Raw genomic sequence first — 24,608 nt, 5'->3', positions numbered from 1 at the left:
GTTCTTATACGTAGTTTGGACCGTCCTGTGGCCAAGCGTTCTCTTTGATCTAAGAGAACGGTTGAAATCAAGTCAACCCGGTCTCTTTGTAACAACAATCAGAACGGTTGCCTTTTAGAACCGTTCTCGTTGATATATCAAAGAGAACGGTTACATGAAATAACCAGTCTCTTTGATAAGGCAGTTCTCTTTGTTAGAATTTTCGATTTTTTGGCGCCTTAGTTCTATCATTTCAAAGAGAACAGTTGTGATGGTACTAACCGTTCTCTTTGATCCTGTAATTTTTTTTAAAAATATTTCTATTTTTATCGTAACCCTACACGAATGAATCGTATAGCTCATAAGAATTAAACCTGTTACAATTCAGAAACTCCGGCATTTTTTACACAAGAAAAACCTTCCGATTTAATTTGAACCATTAGGACAAATTTTATTGAAACAAAATACAAAATTGTATCATGTTGTTAAGAGCCTACAAATATCGAAGATACGCTACCATGTACAAAACATAAATAAAAATCTTCAATCCTCATCACTTAGTCGCATCATAGTGCAAATAAATCGAACTTCAAAAAATTGTAATCATCGTCTGCAGAAAAATGAAGCTTGCATCAGTTTATATAGCAGGACTCTCGTGAATATTTGATACCGGATAAATAATTAAAATGAGCGACTCTTAAACACATAGGACACACCAATATATGGCATATAATTATGATAAATATGCTCATTAAAAACTCAATGTATTAGCGGTTCTAAGTTAGTCAAAATTAGACCACATCTGATCGATACACCGCCAAAAGCACACGCACATGTAAAACAATCAACACATAAGCTGACAATTTTGTTCTTCACATACAAACTACTCCTAGCATTTATCATTTAATCGAAATCCATGTCCTCCAGCCCCACATAATCAATCCACAACATAAAGAGGAAGGAAAAAAAAAGTTGAAGAACATATAATCGTTACCAATCAAATCTAGCAAATGACATAAAGGAAAGCATGAAAAAAACAGCAATAATCGTCAGAACTTGGAATTCACCACAGCCTTGTTTTCCGCTCATGTTCCATAATATAAAGATTATCATCTTGTTTTCTCATTTTCAGAAACGACACTAAAAGAGTCAGTAGTGGAAAAATGGTACCTGAGACAAAATAGGGATTGATGCACCAGGAAACATGGTTGATCCCCTGATCCAAAACACATAAACAAGAAAAAAAATCAAGGTAAGTTAAGCCAAATGCCTTTGTTGCAGAACCTTGGTCACAAATACAAGACGTGTTGGAATATGTGTCCTCCGACAATAATGCGATCACGACTGTTGATCATGATGATCACATGTTTAAGTCTCATTAAAATGAATACAATTGGGAAGTAATATTGTTACTGTCAACTGGTCAACATATATCGGTAATGATTGGCTGACTAGAGTTTGACATTACTGTCGTGTGACGGTGGTGATCAGTTGACCCCCTAGGTCATACCTAAAGGGCAATACTCTTAATTGATTATTTAATTAATCGTATAATGTTACGAGTTAATTAAATTACTTGAAAATTGACGGACGATTTTGGAAGTAAAATTTACGTATCAAATTGAAATGTGATTAAATGAGATACGGTCTGAGTAATTGAATTGTATCATTACTCGGATGAAATAATTGTTTATTGTAACAATTAAATTGAATGAATTGTTATAAATACAATCAGTTGTGATTTATAAATTGGTAAAAAATTTTGGCACAAGTAAATATGAAATTACTAAGTCAATTTTTGTATGTGACGTATTTTTATTAGTACGTTGATTTTTAATATGTTAAAAATACATAACAAATATATGTGACATGTGACATGTAACATATAGACAATTGACAAAAATAATATGGAATCCATATTATTGAATGGGCCGAAAATTAGAAGGGTTTATACTAATTATATGTTGCTTGTAATTAGTGGAAAACACAATGATTAAAAGGAAACCTAGCCATGCAAGCCTATTGTTCCTTGTGAAGAACAATTTCTCCATGCATTGGCTCACCCTAAAGCTCCTCTTACACGGTTTTGGGGAAGCAAATGTGATCATTGTTTTTTCTTTAATTTTGCCTAATAATATACTAAAGGTAGTGTATTATTTTCATGCTATTCACTCATCCAAAAACTCAAGTTCTAGTGAGAAGAAAAATCCTCTCTTCTTCTCTCTTAAAAACCGAAATTTATAAGAGTTTTATAAAAGTTTTTGGTTCAATTTTCTACTAATATTAATATTATACTAGTATTGTAATATTAATTAGATTAAGTGTTAAGCCTTGGGTATAATACATAGGGAGAGATCTTACACTTAGATCTTTGTTCTTCCATTGGAAAAGCTCAAGAACAAGAAGAGAAAGGTGATCTCTCTTGTGCCCTAATAGCCGAAATCTACTACGTAAGGACATGATTTCTCCTCTATTTATATTATTGTTTGCATGCATAAGATCCGTTTTAATTTTATGACAAATTAGTTTAGACATATTTGAGTATGTTTATATGTATATGAATCTACATTTCCTTCAATTGGTATCAGAGCCACGGTTGTTTGCATGCAAATTGGTTAAAAGTTTTTCCGAGTTATATGAATAACAAAATAAAACTTGTAAAATTTGTGTTATTATGATATATCACGAAATTATTACATGCATGTTAATATTTCTGGTCCTAAAGTGTTTTAGGATATTTTGGTTAATTTTTCGGATTTTTATTGTTCATAATTTACAATAATGGCATTTAAATGTGATTTTATGAGTAAAAATGTCATTTTTGGTCTAAAAATAGCTATACTTCGAATTTTAACTTGGTTTTTGGATATGTTGTCACATATATTATTTTGAGATAACCTGCAAATTTTCATAATTTTTGGACTTGTTATGCTCGAAAAATGAATTTTTCATCATTAAATTCGGATTTGAGAGAAAAATAGGTTAATATGAGTTAAATTTCGAATCTGGTCATAGAAAATTAATATGTTGTCACATGCAATTTTACAAGATGTGTGTAAAATAATTGGCTATAAAGAAGTCGTTTAGCATGATTTATGAATTTTTGAAGAAAAATTAGCATAAATAGTGACATTATTAGTGTAAAATTAATAAAACATAATCTATGTCTTAGGAAAAACGTCTAATGTTGCATTTTATTATATTTTTCAGATCTAAAATTGAAAAGTTAATGAAAATATTTTTCCATGTTTTTATGATTATTTTATTAAATATCGATAAACCGCAACATTGTTTTTCCGGAAAAAATTTCGAAATTTTTAACCTAAGATTTTGAACATTATGAGTGTCATGGAATTTTTCCAGAATGTTCATAAATTTAAATTTCAAATTTTGAATTTATTTGAAATTTTTTCGATTTATTTGAAGTTTAATAGCTTATTTTTGTAATTTTGGTCCATTTATGAACAATTTTTATAAAATAAAAGTTAATTATGGTCAAATTACTAGTGGAGACTATATTTTGAGTCCTAAGAGGTTAGGGTAATTAACTTATGCATAAATATGAGTTTATGCATTTTTGTGATTATAAAATGTTGAAATCACGCAAATCCGTAAAAACCGAGTAATATACGATATTGGCTAATTAAAAGGCGATTTAGCATAAAAATTGAGCATGTTCATACATATTATAATGCTGCATTTTTCTTTATGATTGTCATAATTTTAATTTATGTAATTTTGAATTATGTATTTTACTTAGTATGGCCTTAGATTTTAATTGGTATTTCCCGAAATGTATGGGAATATCGATTCGGTTGTAATTTTTATTGTGATCTCGTATCACCGTTTTGTAATTTAATAGATTTATTTTATTTTAGTTACAAATGTATAATAGGAAATTATGTAATTTATTATGTAATTTTATTCATTCCGGAGTTCCCAAAGACGGATTTCTTCAAGAATGGCGATACATAAAGACGGTGTTACCTCGAGATGCGTGCCACAACCGAAGTTCTAGGGATCAATGGAGTTGGTTTCCGAATATGTAATAGTTAAATAGTTTTTCTATTTTAGGAAAGGCCATACTAGGATTTATTTATTTTTATGCTTGCATTTTATTTTATGTCACATGCATCGTTAAATCGCCATAACTAAACATGCATTGTTATTTTATCGAGTATATCGACCGTGTCAAATATAATTATCGTAGTTCACCGCTTTAGTTCACTTAAAACGTGATAGATAATAATTTGACATGACCTCTCGCTAAAACAATTAATTGAGACATAGCCTTACCAAAGAGTAGAAACCATGAAAACCTATTTCGTGAGGGAGTGCACTCGGCCACACCGGGGTACAAACCTTGTTACGTAGGGGAAGTGGGTGATAAATGTCTATCCACCGAATTCATGTTGATGAGGGTTTCATCGGCCACACCGTGCCCAAGTTAATGTGGGTTTGGATCATGGACACATTTATTCGAAATTTGGATTGGACTCAACAAAAGTTTTTCGATAAGGGTTTTATCGGCCACACCGTCCCCTTGTTGAATGTGTTTTGGGCTATAGATAAATGTTAATGTAATATTATCGACCAAGAGTTCTAAAAGTAGAATCGATTAAAAACGTTAATCCACCGAGTTATATTGATGAGGGTTTCATCGGCCACACCGTGCCCAAATTAATATGAATTTGGGCCTTGGAATCATTTATCTAGTTGGGTAGAGGTCACTAGAAAAATGCATAAAACTTGTTTAAATCATACATTTTTACGAGTATTATTAAAACGACAATTGTTTTACTCCTTATATTTTGTTTTGTAGACCACTTCTTTTTCATAACAAATGGCAACACCAACTCCTAATGCTACACCACTCGCTACTTCATCTTGGCTCCGATCCTTTATGGATCGATGTAAACTTGAAAAGAATGGGTCAAATTTCTCCGAGTGGGATGCCCAACTCAAATTAGCCGCCGAGGGTGACGACAAGCTTCGTTACCTTACAGAGGCCTCTCCACCCGAACCCTCCACTAGGTCCACCGCGGCCACTAGGGAAGCCTATGAGGCTTACCAAAAGGAGTCCGCCGCAATGAAAAATGTCTTAATATTTGCGATGGAGGCGGACCTCCAAAGGAGAGCCTTCAAAATGGGCAATGCTAATGAGATTTACTCCAAACTTGTGACCATGTTTTCACAAACTCCGCGGATCATCCAATATGAGGCGGCCGCGGCATTCTTTGATCTCGACTTCAAAGAGGGCCAAAAGGTTAGCCCTCATGTGCTCAAACTCATGGAGCTTGTCGAGACCTTGAAAATTCAAAAGGTTGAAATCCCCAAAGAACTCATCGTAGATAGGATTCTACACTCCTTGTCTAAGGTTAAGGCATATGTGCAATTCCGGGTGAATTTCAACATGCAAGACAAGGATGTGTCTCTTGAGGAGTTGCACAAGTTACTTGTGCAAGCCGAGAGGGACATGGGGTTAAATGTAAACCCTCCCAAGGATGTGCTCAATATAAGCACAAAGAGTAAGGGGAAGTTCAAGAAGAATGGGAGAAAGGGCAAGAAGCAAGCTCCCACATTCACCAAAGCTAAGTCTTGTGAAGCTAGCACATCCAAAGTCAAGAAGGGTCCTCTTGACAAGTGCCATTATTGTAATGGCATGGGACATTGGAAAAGAAATTGTTCCAAGTACCTTGGTGATATCAAAGCTGGAAAGATCACTCCAGTAGGTAAATGACTAACCTTCTTTTATGTTTCTAAATTCAACTATGGTATTATGATGCAAAGTTGTGATAATGTATCTCCCTTTTTATTGTAAATAGGGCCTCCACCAAGCAAAGACAAAGGAAAGGAAAAACAAGCATGAGAAACCATGGAGAAGCTTAGGATAGCTTTTATGGAGCTTTGTTTTTCAATTGTCTTATTTTAAGTAATGTTTTGGATTTTAGAACTTTAAGTTTCCGTGTTCGACATGGAAAGGTATTTTGGATAATGAATTGTATTTTGGATGATGGTGACTTGGTTTGCAACCCGAGTCACCCGTTTTATCATTTATCCTTTTAATGTTCTAAATTTCATCCTTAAAATGCTTGCGTTTTGAAACATAAGATTATTCACTTAAAGGTGATCTAATAGACAAACATAATGACGGGTTTTCATTATATGTCCACATGCTTAAGGCTTGTGTATGATCATTTATAAAGTGATTTTTGAGTCTATGAACTCTCTTAAAGGTATGTCAATCACCAAGTACACATATGAAATAAATAACTATTAGTCTATCTATGAGATAGTTCTCCTTATACTTCAACATCATTAATTTGTGTCTCATATGCTATCTTTGAATGTTTAGTGTATTTATTCTAAAGATAGAGTGGGAGATAAATGAGGACACAACACATAAGGCAAAATTAAAATTGTGTACTTGTGTAAATGAAGATTACGCAAGAGAAAATGATTTGAATGAAGGTATATCTATTTACATAGTATGCCAAATAGATGAGATCTATGGTCTCAAGTTAGTTCTATATAACTAAAGAGACCAAGTGTAGTAATCATAAGAGTATATTCTCAAGATAACTACACGAGGAGACCAAAAGAAGTTTTGGATGAAAATGACTAAGTTAAAGTCTTAACAAGTTTTTGACTTAGTTCTATATGATAAATTTTGACCAAATAGTTTCAATCATGAGTTTTACTTAAGAGCCTAAATGAATTAAAGTAACGTCCTAGTAATAAGCGACGTTTATTACTAGAGGTTACAAGATTTGATATACCGATATCCTCAATTGCTAAAAGTTAAACCATACAAATGTCATTGCTTAACCTCCCTATGAAATGGTTAAAAGGGTATTGGTGAAGGACGTATTCTAGATATTGTTTATACTTGAATAATGACATTGTTACACATCGTTATGACATGAGTGTGTTGGAGATTTAAAGTCTCTTTCCGTAAGGTTAAAAAAAAGAGACCACTTCAAAATAGGCATTTTGAAGGGATATGATGGGAACATATATGGTTCTATCTAAGTAACTTGGCAAATGCAATTCTTTATAAATTCCGATTGAGAAGTCAATTTCGAAATATGTAGAATTGAGTGGGAGTTAGGAAATTCCAATGTGAAGACATGGAATTTAGTGGGAGCTATCATCCTTTGAATATTTACAACTCATCACTCATTAAAGAATGACGAGCTAATACCTTCTTTCATAAAGAAGCTTTTGAGTTTTCAATACTGGATGAAAATGGACAATGATGAATCCAATTGCATCAGGGATGTTGGATTAGTATTAAGAGATACACATCACATCAACATACACATAAGTTATTCATATGAATGAAAATGGGATTACCATTAGCAGTCATGGTAGCTCATTGAACCTGAGAACGGTTGATCTCATGATAATTAGTAACTAAAGTTTCCGCCATTAGAATAATCATGTACATGTCCAATTTTGAATCATATGCATAAGAGCATGATGATTGGTTGGTGAGCCATAAAAGAAACGTCATGAATTCTCGAGTAGAATCCGATGAGCGATTTCGATGATTGACGGAATGTTCCATTATGTGATAAGAGGTTGCACATTTTGTAGAAGATCCGAGCACATATAAGGATTTATGAGAATCCCAAATCTTTCAAACTTGAAAAGAGAAATGAGAAGTTTTGGAAAGATGGTTGGTTGAATAAGAAGTTATTCAAAGATAATCTTTCCTAGTTAAGCTAGGACTTGTGAGAAGTACTAAGCTAATAATCTTGTCAACTATTACAAGATTCTACAAAACATATACCTAGTGCATTGTGTGTGGATGGAATACTTGATCGGTACAAGTTGTATTATTCATCGCAAATTCGTTCGTTATGAGATGATCGATAAGAAAGTTCTTTCAAGTTAAAGAACCAAAACCAAGGTCGAGAACCTTGATGTGTACTTGGTAAAATTCATGGTATGAGAACATGAATGTGAAGGAAATTGCAAGTGTAAGAAGTTTGAACACGTGGACACATGGGATGTTAAACTTCTATTGCAATCAATAAGTGTTTACACTTATGATAAACATCACAAGGTTGTAATATGATATTGACTACCCGAGTGTGATGTCGACACTTGTCGTTTGAGTTATTATTAACTCACCTTGAACATTGTTATATCCAAACGGGTTGTAGAGACAATTGAACCCCGTTAAAGTGAACATGGATTAACATTGTTTTTGCCCATAGTTACTTATATGAGGTGACGTCTCGAAGTGACTAGAGTGTGAGGCGATTGATGGCAAGTTCAAGTGCCATACAGTCATGTGAGATGACTAGTCGATCACATAGGCAGACTGTTAGGAACATTTTGTCGGGCCTAATGACCGCTTATAGAGTTCTGGCAAATTTATATAGCCTGGTCGTGGCGAGAGCTACTATAGTATTCAAATGAGTCGATTCTTTTGACTAAAGACTATTCGCCTAAGATGGCACAGTTTCAGATTAACTTTGATTTGTGTTACTACGACCTTCGTAAATGGGGTCAAATGGGCATATTTTGGGTTATGATGGCTGTGGCTAGTCGAAGGGAATGAGTGCGATAGGAATTGTCCACCCCTTGTCGGGGTTATAACAATATCTCAGGGCCACTCGAGGAGTAATGAATTGGAAATGCGTGGCCACGCTCGGAAGGCATCCGAGTGGATAAATCCGGTCAATCGGTTATTCTCCGGATCGAGGAAACCACTCTCGATATGATCACTTGCAAGTACGACCGAAAGACACCTTGCATTGAGTGGGAGATAGTAATAGGACAAGAGAATGGGTGACGCACACTTGTCGAGGACAAGTGGGAGATTGTTGGAATATGTGTCCTCCGACAATAATGCGATCACGACTGTTGATCATGATGATCACATGTTTAAGTCTCATTAAAATGAATACAATTGGGAAGTAATATTATTCTTGTCAATGGTCAACATATATCGGTAATGATTGGTGACTAGAGTTTGACATTACTGTCGTGTGACGGTGGTGATCAGTTGACCCCCTAGGTCATACCTAAAGGGCAATACTCTTAATTGATTATTTAATTAATCGTATAATGTTACGAGTTAATTAAATTACTTGAAAATTGACGGACGATTTTGGAAGTAAAATTTACGTATCAAATTGAAATGTGATTAAATGAGATACGGTCTGAGTAATTGAATTGTATCATTACTCGGATGAAATAATTGTTTATTGTAACAATTAAATTGAATGAATTGTTATAAATACAATCAGTTGTGATTTATAAATTGGTAAAAATTTTTGGCACAAGTAAATATGAAATTACTAAGTCAATTTTTGTATGTGACGTATTTTTATTAATACGTTGACTTTTAATATGTTAAAAATACATAACAAATATATGTGACATGTGACATGTAACATATAGACAATTGACAAAAATAATATGAAATCCATATTATTGAATGGGCCGAAAATTAGAAGGGTTTATACTAATTATATGTTGCTTGTAATTAGTGGAAAACACAATGATTAAAAGGAAACCTAGCCATGCAAGCCTATTGTTCCTTGTGAAGAACAATTTCTCCATGCATTGACTCACCCTAAAGCTCCTCTTACACGGTTTTGGGGAAGCAAATGTGATCATTGTTTTTTCTTTAATTTTGCCTAATAATATACTAAAGGTAGTGTATTATTTTCATGCTATTCACTCATCCAAAAACTCAAGTTCTAGTGAGAAGAAAAATCCTCTCTTCTTCTCTCTTAAAAACCGAAATTTATAAGAGTTTTATAAAAGTTTTTGGTTCAATTTTCTACTAATATTAATATTATACTAGTATTGTAATATTAATTAGATTAAGTGTTAAGCCTTGGGTATAATACATAGGGAGAGATCTTACACTTAGATCTTTGTTCTTCCATTGGAAAAGCTCAAGAACAAGAAGAGAAAGGTGATCTCTCTTCTGCCCTAATAGCCGAAATCTACTACGTAAGGACATGATTTCTCCTCTATTTATATTATTGTTTGCATGCATAAGATCCGTTTTAATTTTATGACAAATTAGTTTAGACATATTTGAGTATGTTTATATGTATATGAATCTACATTTCCTTCAAGACGATCCCAGGAAATTGCAGTATATAAGATTAAAATTGATGGGGTAACCCTAATATCTGGGGATCTGATTGAAGAACCAAATGAGTCACATTCTAAGTGTGCATACAGCTGATCCTAGCAATTTAACTAATCCTTCCTCAGTCCTAATCATTTGTTTACCTTAGATTAAAATATCTCTCACAATGAATATAAAAGGTAAACAAATGACTGAGACAGAAAGAGTACAATATATCATCCACTCAAATTTCTAACATGTTCCTGCCACACAACCGTTAAGCTTGTAGTTCTTCCTACAAGTTAAGGCATCATTAAATGCAAAGACTGAAATTCTTCTTCTTATTACAAATTAACCGCTCAGTCCTAGTTTACCAAAATCCCAAGATAGCTCAAAAGACAACCGTGTTAATTATCGAAATCACAGGTTAAGTGCTTTAAATATACTAGTGAAACAGGATCGCTTTCAAAACACACTAAATATTTCAATTTATAGCTACATTAGAAAATGTACACATGCACCAGCATTCTGATTTTAGGATAGAGTCCTGTGTTACAGAAGTTGAGTCATTTCGAATCAGACACTTGAATACGCACTGTCTCTGACATCTGTACAGTGTACCTAAGTCCGAGTAACATAGCACAAACTCAACAATCTAAAGCCAAAAATCTCCTAAGATTGACAATGCATAACCTCATCATCCCAATAAGATTTCAACTTGGTCCAATCCGAAGGACTTTCGAACATATCGAATCAAATCATCAATTAACAAGAATATCAGCACCAAACACATTCTAACATCAACAACTAGCATCAAAGATCATTACCAACGCATTGGAGAACCAAATGAGTTAGATTCTAAGTATGCTGATGAGCTCCCATTTCTACTACATATTGGCACTAATTTGAGCTCATTTGGTAACATTTAGGGGTGGTTTGTGACGATTTTTACATTGTTTGACCAATTCCGAGTGCTTTGCCATTTAGCACGGTTCAAAGTGGAGATCAAGAAGCCAATAGATAGAAGAGGAATGACCAAGGAAGATCAAGAACAAGCTAGAAGAGGAATGACTAAGGAGGCCTTCCAAGGGAGCAAAGGAATCAAGAAAGAAAGGCGGACTACAGGAGCAATCTCGCACCGTGCGAGTTTCCCAAGCCCAGAACTCGCACGGTGCGAGTTTTCTGGGTTTGATGGTTTTGTTAGCGTTTTTGTTACGGGCCTTCTCTCTTATTAAGCCCACTAATTGCTAGGTTACGGAGGACTATAAATACAATGTTTTCAGTTAGGTTAATCATCTTTTGTTCACTTTTATTAATCAAGGTTGTAATTTGGGAATATTTTCATCTTTTGAATTGGGTATTAGATCTAATTATGGAGAACTAATCTCCAATCTTAATCCGACTCAAGGCTTAATCTTTGGTTGTAAGATCCTTTAATCCTTCCTTAATTTTAATTATCATTGTTAATCCTTTTGTGTTTATTGTTTGAATTTTGGAATCCTTGTTTATATTGAGTAATTAAGTGTGATTTCCTTGTTGCTTAATTAATCAAGTTCCTTAATTTATTGTTGTTGGGATTATTAAGTGTGATTTCCTTGTAATCTCATCTTTGCAACACCTTGTTATTATGCTAATGAATGTGATTTCTTCTTGGCTTAATTAGCAAGTAAAGGATTAACTTGTAATTAGGCATTAATTGTGATTTCATTGTGTCTAATTACCCCTATTGAATCTCTTGTGCTCATATCTTCTTGTTAATTTGTCCAATGTATGTGATTTCTACTTGGTAGAATTGATAAGTTGGGTTATTTGATTAAGTGTGATTTCCTTGTCATTTGGCCATTATTAAGGAGATTTAGAAGATTTATCTTCACAATAGGGTGATAATATATAATTGAAGGATTGATTGAAGGGTTTTGTCAACTAAAGTGCCAAACTTTGAGTCGGGTTAAGTCTCTCTTAATATTGATTAATTTCCGTCTTAAACTCTTGATTGTTTACTTGCTTTGCACTCTTGTTTGAATTCCCTTGCTTTGGTTACAATTGAAAACTCAACTCAAAACCCCCCCCCTTTTATTTACTTGTTGTTATTGTTGTCACAATTGTTCTAAGTACTCTTTTAATTTCACTATTGCAAAACCCATCTTCTCTTGGGTTCGATCCCTAGCTTGCTATTATACTAGTTTATAATTAGTGTTAATTAGTGTGTTTAGTGGTATATAAATTGTTAATTTGGCCGTCTTTAAGTGCGACATTTTAGGCGTGTCAAATTTTGGCGCCGTTGCCGGGGAAGGTAACGGTTTTGCTAGTGTTTGTTATTTGTGTTTTTAGGATAGTTGTGTTAGTTAGTCTTTGTCTCTTGTTGATAGTGTCTTGTTGTTACTTTTGTGAACCTTTTGATTGTGTGCACTTGTGTAGAATTGTTTATGGTCAATACTAGGAATTCAAGAGAACCACTTTTTCCTTTCGACCCGGAGATTCAAAGATCACTTGCTTGGATAGGAGGAGGTATTAGAAGAAACAATCCGGTTATTGAAGAAATTGATCCCCGTTTTCAACAAGACCAAAGAGAAGATAACAACATCCCTTTTGAAGAACCCATACCCATTCAAATCATCATGGAGGAACAACCAAATGGTGATGGAGAGAGGCCACCAAGGCCTAGAACTATTAAAGAACTTACCGCCCCGGATCTCACACAAGTACCCTTGTGTATCTCCTTTCCGGCCTTGGCGGAAAATGCTACCTTTGAGTTGAAGTCCGGGCTAATTCACCAATTGCCCCAATTCCATGGGCTTAGCACGGAAGATCCCAACAAGCATCTCAACAAATTTCATGTTGTTTGCTCAAGCATGAAGCCTAATGGGGTTACCGATGAGCAACTTCAACTAAGGGCCTTCCCTTTCTCACTCAAGGACGCGGCAAATGATTGGCTTTATTATCTCCCTACCGGGAGCATCACCACTTGGAATCAAATGAAGAGGGCTTTCTTAGAAAAGTATTTTCCCGCTAGTCTCTCATCTCAATTGAAGAAAGAAATAAGTAATGTTGAGCAATTGGATGGAGAGAACTTGTAAGAGTATTGGGAGAGGTTTAAACAACTTCTTGCTAGTTGCCCATACCATGGGTATACCGACCACGACCTTCTCTTGAACTTTTGTGGTGGTTTACTTGAGGATGATGCTAGAATGATTAAAGCCGCCACCCAAGGTGGAATTGAATACATGTCGGTCCAAGAAGCAAATGAGTTGATTGAAAGGTTGGTGGGAAGCTCTAGGAATTTTAGGAGGAGAATTAAGAAGACAAGTGGAACATTCTCTTCAAGGCAAGGTTCAAACCATATGGAGGAGAAAGTTGACTTTCTCACTAATTTGGTGAAGGAACTTACAAAAGGTGGTGGGAGTACTTCTCATGTGAAATTTTGTGGTCTTTGTAATGACCCAACTCATCCCACCGATGGGTGTCCATCTTTGCAAACGGAGGAAGCAATTGAAGCGGTGAAAGTTATTGGTTTTAGGAAGTTTGACCCCTATTCTAACACTTACAATGAAGGTTGGAAATCTCATCCAAATATGGGGTGGGGTGGAAACCAAAATCAAAACCAAAATCAAAATCAAAAAGGGGCTTCAAACTCTTCATTTCAAAAACCAAATCAAAACCAAAACCAATCACAAAATTCCTTGGAAGAAATGATGAAAACTCTTACCATGAATCAAATGGCAATACAACAAAATACCAAGGAATTTCAAACCGCCGTGCTTCAACAAAACCGACTCACCGACTCTAGGTTTGTTAACCTTGAGACCCAAGTTGGTCAAATCCTCACTACACTCAATTCCCAACCCAACCAAGGAGGGAGTCTCCCTTCTCACACCATTCCTCCACCGAACAAGGAACAAGTAAAAGCGGTCTCTTTGAGGAATGGTAGAGAGTTGGAAGAGGCACCCAAAGCTCCTAAGAAGACAAGACCACTTCCTATTGTTCATGAAGTGGAATATGTGGTTGAAGATGAAATTGAAGTGGTAGTGGAACAAGGGGAAGCATCTTCACCCCAACAAGTAAGGGTACATGAACCTCTTCCGGAATATGAGCCACAAGCTCCATTTCCAAGTGCTTTGAATGATACAAGGATAGTTGACAAGAAGACTTCAAGCCTTTATGATATCTTTCGTAAAGTGGAGGTAAACATTCCTCTTCTTGATCTTCTTAGTAGTGTACCCAAGCATGCAAAATTTTTGAAAGAGTTGTGCACTACTAAGAGGACCAACAAGGCTAAGAGCATGAAAAAGGTAAGGGCTAGTGAACATGTGTCGGCAATGTTTCAAAAACGGTTGCCACAAAAGTGTAGTGACCCGGGCATGTTCACCATCCCTTGTAAAATTGGTGATTTGGATTGTCAACATGCTATGCTTGATTTAGGTGCATCCATTAATGTCTTGCCCAACTACCTTTATGAGTCACTTAAGTTAGGACCTTTGAAACCGACTCGTACGGTCATTTCTTTGGCCGATAGGTCCAATATCTATCCTAAAGGGGTTGTGGAGGATGTCTTGGTGAAGGTGGGAGGAATGCTTTTCCCCGCCGACTTCTATGTGATTGAAATGGAACCCGAGAAAGGCTCCACTCCCATTCTATTGGGAAGGCCTTTCATGAGAACTTCTAACACCAAGATTGATGTATCTAGTGGCCGCCTCACAATGGAATTTGAGGGGGAAAAGATTGAGTATAGCATACATGAGGCTATGAAATACCCATCCGAGACTTCATCTTTGTGTTTTCTTGAAATTTTTGAGCCAATTGTGCAAACCGTGTATGAATTGTGCAAAGTTGATCCATTAAATGTTGTTTTGACTAATGGATTGGTTGGAGAAGATATGGGGTATGCTTTGTCTTGTGATGTGCAGGAAACAATCAAGGACTTAGAGGAAAATCCCCCAATGGAAGAATGGGAAGAAAAGGAAGAAACCGGACTATACAGAGAACTCGCACCGTGCGAGTTCGGGAATGGGAAACTCGCACCGTGCGAGTTATGCCCTGTCCAGGAGATTTTCTTCCTTTCTTCCAGTTTGTTAGAAGAACTTCCAAAGGAGAAACCTGTTCCCTCTATTGTCAAGCCTCCTACTGTTGAATTGAAGCCCTTACCAAGTCATTTGAAGTATGCATTTCTTGGAAATGAAGAAACCTTACCGGTGATTATTTCAAGCAAGCTTACTAAGGGGCAAGAAGAGGCTCTCATCCGGGTTCTTAAGCAACACAAGGAAGCAATTGGGTGGACAATGGCCGACATCAAAGGCATTAGTCCCACCTTATGCATGCACCGAATTCTCCTTGAAGATGAAGCAAAGCCCATCCGACAACCTCAAAGGCGTTTGAATCCTCCAATGATGGATGTGGTGAAGAAAGAGGTACTCAAACTTCTTCATGTGGGTATGATCTATCCTATTTCCGATAGTCAATGGGTTAGTCCGACCCAAGTTGTCCCAAAGAAATCCGGGTTAACGGTAGTCGAGAACCACGAAGGAGTGTTGACCCCCACTCGAGTTCAAAATGGGTGGAGGGTATGTATCGACTACCGTAGGCTCAATGCCGTGACCCGGAAAGACCACTTCCCGCTTCCCTTCATGGATCAAATGTTGGAGAGGTTAGCGGGAAAAGCTTTTTACTGTTTTTTGGATGGCTACTCGGGATATTTTCAAATCCCAATCGCACCCGAGGACCAAACAAAAACAACCTTTACATGCCCCTTTGGAACGTTCGCCTATAGAAAGATGCCCTTTGGTCTTTGCAATGCCCCGGGGACGTTCCAAAGGTGTATGATGAGTATATTTTCGGACCATGTTGAGGACTTTATTGAGGTATTCATGGATGATTTCACCGTCCATGGTCAATCTTTTGAGGATTGTTTGAGTCATCTTACTTGGGTCTTAAAGAGGTGTATTGATACCAACCTCGTTCTCAACCATGAGAAATGTCATTTCATGGTTGATGAAGGAATAGTCTTGGGACATGTTGTTTCCTCTAGGGGAATTGAAGTTGATAAGGCAAAGGTCGATACCATTCGCACCTTGCCTTATCCTACTAATGTGCGTGAAGTGAGGTCTTTTCTAGGTCATGCCGGGTTCTACCGGCGTTTCATTAAGGATTTCTCAAAGATCGCCGCTCCTCTATGCAAGCTACTTCAAAAGGATTGTGAATTTGTCATGAGTGAAGAATGCAAGGGAGCTTTTGATATGCTCAAGGAGAAGCTTATTTCGGCACCTATAATTCAACCTCCCAATTGGAATTAACCGTTTGAGATCATGTCGGATGCAAGCAATTATGCCCTTGGCGCGGTACTTGGCCAAAGGGTGGGAAGAGCACCTCATGTTATTCAATATGCATCGACAATGATGAATGAGGCTCAAAGGAACTATACAACTACCGAGAAAGAATTTCTTGCGGTGGTGTTTGCCTTAGAGAAATTCCGATCTTATATCCTTGGAGCCAAGGTCATCATCTTCACGGATCATGCCGCTTTGAGGCATCTTGTCTCAAAGAAAGAATCCAAGCCCCGCTTGATGAGATGGGTACTACTCTTGAGTGAGTTTGACGTTGAACTCAAGGACAAGAAAGGCTCTACCAACACGGTGGCGGATCATCTTAGTAGAATCATCCAAGAAGACTCCTTGGTACCACAAAATTCAATTAAGGAGACCTTCCCGGATGAAGCCCTCCTTGCCTTGATATCCACCGAACCTTGGTATGCACATATCGTGAATTACTTGGTTTTGGGCAAATTTCCACCGGGTTTGACTCGATATCAAAAAGACAAAATCAAGAGTGATTCCAAGTACTATGTGTGGGATGATCCTTATTTGTGGAAATTTTGTGCCGATCAAGTGATAAGGAGGTGTGTGCCGGACACCGAAATCATGTCAATTCTCCGGTTTAGTCACGAGTATGCTTGTGGCGGACATTTTGGAGCCAAGAAAACGGCTAGAAAGGTGTTGGATAGCGGTTTCTTTTGGCCCACACTATTCCGAGATGCTCATGCCATAGTGAAGACTTGTGATAGATGCCAAAGAGTTGGTAATATTTCAAAAAGAGGAGAAATGCCCCAAACACCCATGATCTATTGTGAAATATTTGATGTGTGGGGTATTGACTTCATGGGACCATTTCCCGCTTCTTGTGGTAATGTTTATATACTTTTGGCGGTGGATTATGTCTCCAAGTGGGTGGAGGCTAAGGCCACCAAGACCGATGATGCAAAGGTGGTTGGAGAATTCATCAAAACCAACATCTTTTCTCGATTTGGTTTTCCAAAAGCTTTGATAAGCGACCGAGGCACTCACTTTTGCAACAAAGCCATTGGTGCTCTTCTCAAAAAGTATGGGGTACTTCATAAGGTCTCAACCGCCTATCACCCTCAAACCAACGGTCAAGCCGAGGTTTCTAATAGGGAGATTAAGGCCATCCTTGAGAAGACGGTGAATCCCGACCGCAAGGATTGGAGCTTGAGGTTAGATGATGCCTTGTGGGCCTATCGCACGGCTTACAAAACGCCAATCGGGATGTCACCTTACCGCCTACTTTTTGGGAAATCATGTCATCTACCCGTGGAGGTTGAGTATCGAGCTTATTGGGCGGTCAAGTCGTTCAATTTGCAATTGGATGAAGCGGGTCTTCATAGGAAACTTCAATTACAAGAGTTGGAAGAAATCCGGAATGATGCTTATGAGAATGCTTCCATTTACAAGGCAAGAACAAGAGCATGGCATGACAATATGATTTCAAGAAGAGTGTTTCAAGTGGGAGAGAAAGTCTTACTTTTCCAAAATCGACTTAGACTTTTCTCCGGGAAATTGAGGTCTAGGTGGATGGGACCATATGAAGTGGTTCGTGTCTTTCCACATGGAGCAATTGAAATCAAATGCTTGAAGACCGGGAAAGTTTTGAAAGTGAATGGGCAAAGGTTAAAGCATTATTATGAAGGAATTGAAGTGGGTGAAGTGGAAACACTCCATCTTGTTGATCCAATTTACTCAAATTGATGAAAGTGCAACTTTGTCGAGCCATCGACGTTAAATAAACGGCAAAAGTTTGTAAATATTTCTTTCCCTTGCATATTTAAATTCCGCATTGCATTGTTTATATTGCATTTGTCATGTTGCATTGTTTATATTGCATTTTGCATGTTTAAATTCCTTACATCCTTTACTTCTTGCATAATAAATTAAATCATTCGCATTTTCATGAACGTTTTTGGCATATTCGAATGGTTTAATGTGTGTTTTAGTGTTAGGATATCAACTCAAGGGCATACGTGAAGAAAGGAAGGAAGAATGATGGGTAAAAGGATTGGCTAAAGTGAAGAATTAAGCAACAAAAAATCAACATACAGCAGCAAAGTCGCACGGTGCGACTTTCTTGAAGCCCAGTCTCGCACCGTGCGAGTTTCTGGAATTCTGCTTGTTTCTCCTAAATTTCGCACGAGTTCTTCACTCATTCTTCCCCAATTCATTCAACATTCAACCTCTCTCTTCCTCACTAACCCTAAACACCCAAAATCCACCATCAAAATCCTTCTCAAATCACCCAAATCAATCAATTTACCTTCAAGTTTCATCAACTTTCATCTCCCAACATCGATTTGGGTAAGGTAAATTGCAATAATTCGAGGAATCACCATCATTTTCGAGCTAGGGTTTGGAAAAATTGAAGAAGTAGAAGATTTGGGTTTGCAAATTGGTTTTAAGGGACGATTTTGAGCAATTTGGGTTAGCATTCTTCACCAAACAACCCAAGCAAGGATCAAAGGGAGGTATAAACACCTTAATCTTCTCCTTGTCAATTCTAGCTACTAAAATTCGAATTTGTGCTCCATCAATTCGAATATTAGTTGTGTTTTTGTGTTTGATTCGTCCTTAAAACAATCCCTTTTAACTAGTGAGGTGTTCTTTTCTAGCAAATAGCTAATTAGCACAACAAATTTTGTAGTGCATATTAGGTGTTTGATCAATTGCCTCACCCAAAATTTTGTTCAAAAATTGTGTTTTTCTGAGATTCTACTTGTTCTATAATGGGAAAAGGAAAAGAAACTGCGGCTTCCTCCTCCAAAGGATCCAAGGGAGCCCCGGATTCTTATGCAAATGAGTATTCGGGTAAGGAGGGCCTCCGAGACAAGGCCCTCACGAGTTGGAAAACGTTTGCCTCGGTGTCTATCGTGGCACAAACCAAATTTCTTGATGAGAACCTTCTTATCGAGTTGGGAATGCTTCCCATAACTCGTATGCTTTTAGAAAAGGTCGGACTTGAGGCCTATATTCATGTTGCCGCACCCACCCGAAGGGGTGTCACCTATGAGTTTTTGTCATCGTTGGAAAAAGTAAAATTGGGGAGGGACAAGGTCCCGGGAATCAAATTCCGGGCATGCCGCCTCACCCATACATTGTCATATGATGAGGTTCGTGAGGCCTTACATATCACCAAGGCCCCCGTGAAGGAAAAACTTGATAAAGCATTGATGAGTACTTTTTGGAACGAAATGACGGGTGACTTACGCCACGGGAACTCAAAGAACACCACCATACCCAACCCGGTCCTACGCCTCCTTAGCCGTCACATCAACACAAATTTCTTGGTCATGACCGAACCCACCAAAATGCAATACCAACAAATACAAGTTCTTTGGTCAATGACCCCGGAAGGGAGGGGAGTGCCGGATTGGGTGGAATTGTTTGTGAGTGGGTGCCTTGAACTTCAAAAGAACCCCAAGGGTACCATTTATATTGGTGGTATGATCGACTTAATCGTGCAAAAGACGGGTGTGTCATTTCCACCCAATGCTTACCCTCTTGATGGTAGTGGTCTCATAGACTATCATTACTTGAAGCACTCAAAAGTGATTGAGGTAGTTGACAAGACCGCTCCCTTAGTCATTTGGTGCATGGGTGGACTAAATTCCAAGCACTACATGTATTTACCCCGTCCCTCCGACTCACCACCTTTGGGTTGGGGGAGTGCGAAAGATTTCTTCATGCCCCCCGATGATGATTTTGTGTACCTTTGGGTTGATAGAGCCCAAGTAGTTGAACCGGAAGAGGACGAGGGAGGAGAGCAACCACAAGTGGGGGGGGCTCTAACTTTTGGTGACATGCCTCATCGTGATGCACCATTTGATGAACCCATGCCTAATGCCCCCTATGATGAGCCACACTTCACTCCTCCCCATATGCAACAACAACAACAACAACCCCAATATCCTTTTCCGGGCCATCAATTCGACTACCCGGCTTTTCAATCATGGCAAACCAACATTACCAACCGAGTTTCAAGCATTGAATCTACCCTCTCCCAAATACAACTCACGGAGAATGCGCGGTGGGGAATCACCGAAAACCGCTACCACCATTATCAAGAAGATTTGGATGAGTTGCGTTATACTTCAAATGCAACTTTTGATATGGTGACCGCAATGAATGCTCAATTCATGCAACAATTCCCCACCCAATACCAAGGGTATAGTGCGACTCAGGTTGCGGAAACAAACGCCGAAAGGGCTAGGATGAGAAGTAGAAGAGAAGCAAGAAGAAGAGGAGGACCTCCCAACTTTGGAGGTGCCTCAAGCTCACACTCTTGAGTGAGTTTAGGTGTAGTGTTTACCTCACACTTTGGGGACAAAGTGAAGATTTAAGTGTGGGGTGGACATGAGTTGATATCATGTAAATTTTGTAATATATTTCAATTCCATGCATTGTATTTCAATTCAAAAAAAAAAAAAAAAAAAAAAAAAAAAAAAAAAAAAAAAAAAAGAAGAAAAACGAAAAAGAAAAAGAAAGAAAAGAAAACCCGGCTAGGATGAAAACCCGAAAGGGCATCCTAGGCAAAAATGGGAAAGTGGCCGAGGCCGGAGTGAAAACCCGAAAGGGCGCTCCGGGCAAAATGAAGAAAAGAGTGCGAGCCACGAGAGTAGAAGTGAGGAAAATGCTAAACCGAAAACCCGCAAGGGCGGGTGGTTTAGGCAAAATGAGAGATTTAGGCAAAATGAAAAATGATTGAAACTCTCAAGTCTTATCACATATTTTTACTACTTCCTACATGGCGTTGGTGACATAAGTGGAGGTGTCAAAGAAGGTTGGAAGGGTAGGTTAGAAGTGTGCCAAGGCTAGGAGGGGGGTGTGGAAGCTTACTTTGTTACTAGTGCTTGGCATACTTGAAGCATGGGATTGTGGTGACTTGTATTATCTTTGTTGGAAAGTTGTGTTTTGATTGATGAGTTGTTGAGAATTGTTGAAGAATGGAGGTGTTTGAGGTTGCCAAATTGATTGGAAGGAGAAGCTTTATTGACCATGGTAGCCTTGTATTACCAAGTGGAGTGATAAGGGGGAGTAATAAGGAGGAGGTGTTGAGTTTTGGGAATGATGTATTGGTGAAATTGGTGGAATTAGGATCATCTTAGATGAGGGAAGTCATAAGGAGGGCGCGTGAGTGAAGAGAGTTCTTGTTGGTGGTTTTTGGGTCACTTACTCACTTGTGGAAGCTATGAAGAAGAGTGACCATATGCTTAGTAGAGGGATGATATAAGAAGGGAGAAGTGAGATGAAGAGTGGTAAATGAGGAATGCCCATACTACTTGGCCTAGGTGGTGAGTAGTCTTATTCTAGTTTGCTCGGGACGAGCAAAGGGCTAAGTGTGGGGTGTTTGATGAGCTCCCATTTCTACTACATATTGGCACTAATTTGAGCTCATTTGGTAACATTTAGGGGTGGTTTGTGACGATTTTTACATTGTTTGACCAATTCCGAGTGCTTTGCCATTTAGCACGGTTCAAAGTGGAGATCAAGAAGCCAATAGATAGAAGAGGAATGACCAAGGAAGATCAAGAACAAGCTAGAAGAGGAATGACTAAGGAGGCCTTCCAAGGGAGCAAAGGAATCAAGAAAGAAAGGCGGACTACAGGAGCAATCTCGCACCGTGCGAGTTTCCCAAGCCCAGAACTCGCACGGTGCGAGTTTTCTGGGTTTGATGGTTTTGTTAGCGTTTTTGTTACGGGCCTTCTCTCTTATTAAGCCCACTAATTGCTAGGTTACGGAGGACTATAAATACAATGTTTTCAGTTAGGTTAATCATCTTTTGTTCACTTTTATTAATCAAGGTTGTAATTTGGGAATATTTTCATCTTTTGAATTGGGTATTAGATCTAATTATGGAGAACTAATCTCCAATCTTAATCCGACTCAAGGCTTAATCTTTGGTTGTAAGATCCTTTAATCCTTCCTTAATTTTAATTATCATTGTTAATCCTTTTGTGTTTATTGTTTGAATTTTGGAATCCTTGTTTATATTGAGTAATTAAGTGTGATTTCCTTGTTGCTTAATTAATCAAGTTCCTTAATTTATTGTTGTTGGGATTATTAAGTGTGATTTCCTTGTAATCTCATCTTTGCAACACCTTGTTATTATGCTAATGAATGTGATTTCTTCTTGGCTTAATTAGCAAGTAAAGGATTAACTTGTAATTAGGCATTAATTGTGATTTCATTGTGTCTAATTACCCCTATTGAATCTCTTGTGCTCATATCTTCTTGTTAATTTGTCCAATGTATGTGATTTCTACTTGGTAGAATTGATAAGTTGGGTTATTTGATTAAGTGTGATTTCCTTGTCATTTGGCCATTATTAAGGAGATTTAGAAGATTTATCTTCACAATAGGGTGATAATATATAATTGAAGGATTGATTGAAGGGTTTTGTCAACTAAAGTGCCAAACTTTGAGTCGGGTTAAGTCTCTCTTAATATTGATTAATTTCCGTCTTAAACTCTTGATTGTTTACTTGCTTTGCACTCTTGTTTGAATTCCCTTGCTTTGGTTACAATTGAAAACTCAACTCAACCCCCCCCCCCCCCTTTTATTTACTTGTTGTTATTGTTGTCACAATTGTTCTAAGTACTCTTTTAATTTCACTATTGCAAAACCCATCTTCTCTTGGGTTCGATCCCTAGCTTGCTATTATACTAGTTTATAATTAGTGTTAATTAGTGTGTTTAGTGGTATATAAATTGTTAATTTGGCCGTCTTTAAGTGCGACATTTTAGGCGTGTCATATGCATACAGCTGATCCTAGCAATTTAACTAATACTCCCTCCGTCCCCAATCATTTATTTACCATTGATTAAAATACTTTCACAATGAATGAATATAAAAGGTAAACAAATGATTGAGATGGAAAGAGTACAATATATCTTCCACTCAAATTAAACAACATTGAATAAAATGCTGAAAACAATCAACAACAAAAAATCACTATGTTTTATGATGATCAAATAACAATTAACACCCACATTATATTGAATAAAATACTAAAAACAATTAACAAAAATGTAATCACTAAGCATTATGATGATCAAGGAAGAACCTGTTTCTCAATGTTTCTAAGTTCTTCATGAAGTTTTGCCCGTTTAGTCACCAAAGACGCCAAAGCTACAGATGGGTTTGAAGAATTTCTATGACCTGCATATCAAATACCACATTATACATTCAATCATCACAGACTGCCTCCGTCTCAATCATTTGTTTGCTTTTATTATTCCTCTTGGGCAGTATTTTAATCAATTATAACAAATGACTGGGCGGAGGGAGTAGACGTGATCATCAAAGTTATCATCTTTTTGATACCCATTATACCTTCGAGGTCCATATTAACTTTTTATGAGGGAAAGTTTTGAAAGACAGGTGGGAGATCGAAGAAGTCTGCAGAAGGGTGATTTGTTTTTGTTTTGTCTGACATGCAGACTGCAAAATTTAAGCAGGGAAAAAACTGGAATCAGACCTGGGTGTACCTTTAGAAACCCGTGTCCTATGTTTAATAAGGAACCAATTTGAAAACCAAGCAAAAGGATCCATGAGATAATACAAGTGAATGTTACCTTGGTTGCTGAAGCATGAACTGATCTTATGCAGCCGGCGATGGATGACAATGACCGAGAATGATCCCCTATTCGACGGAAATTAAAGACCAGGAAGGTTCGGAGATGAGACTGATTTAAATGGAGATGAGAATGATTTAAATGGCGATGATCGGATTGCCATTGCTGGAATAAGGAAAGCAAACCCTTTCATTTGGGGATTTGAATAACCCGATAAGATGAATGTCTTTGTGGGTATGATTTGGGGAAACAATTGGATAAATGATGAAAGACAACAAGTTAGAATATAAATTTGGGTTTCAAGAATATATTTACCTAGAAATTTCCCAGATCTCCCAAACGAATCAAGATGTTGAAGAAAATCCAAGGAATCCGGGTACAAAATGGAATCTCGATTCATGCGCCGTGACGAGAAAGCGGTTGTATGAATGGCCACCGACGATGCGACGAGGGTGGTGGCGGTGGAAAGGGAGTGAGAGGAAAGGGAGGAAAGGAAGACTGTACGTATGATATATGAGTTGATGAAGTGTAATCGGGTTTTTAGGGATTTAATAGAGAACGGTCGAGGATAGGGACCGTGCTCTTTGTTTTATCAAGGAGAACGGTTTGGATAGATAA

General features: G+C 37.5%; 1 long non-coding RNA gene across 1 annotated transcript; it reads right to left on the bottom strand.

Moving 5' to 3' along the window:
* Positions 1–362: 362 nt before the first annotated feature.
* LOC141608898 (uncharacterized) lies at positions 363–24,391 on the bottom strand. The gene is made up of 5 exons (XR_012527051.1): positions 24,306–24,391; positions 23,991–24,058; positions 23,480–23,574; positions 1,150–1,195; positions 363–589 (listed from the first exon to the last, which is right to left on the bottom strand). It is a non-coding gene; the product is annotated as an uncharacterized LOC141608898 (long non-coding RNA).
* Positions 24,392–24,608: the final 217 nt, after the last annotated feature.

This window comes from Silene latifolia, chromosome 10, assembly GCF_048544455.1.
Source record: "Silene latifolia isolate original U9 population chromosome 10, ASM4854445v1, whole genome shotgun sequence".
Classification (NCBI taxonomy): Eukaryota; Viridiplantae; Streptophyta; class Magnoliopsida; order Caryophyllales; family Caryophyllaceae; genus Silene; species Silene latifolia.
This window is presented reverse-complemented; position numbering and strand designations above follow the sequence as displayed.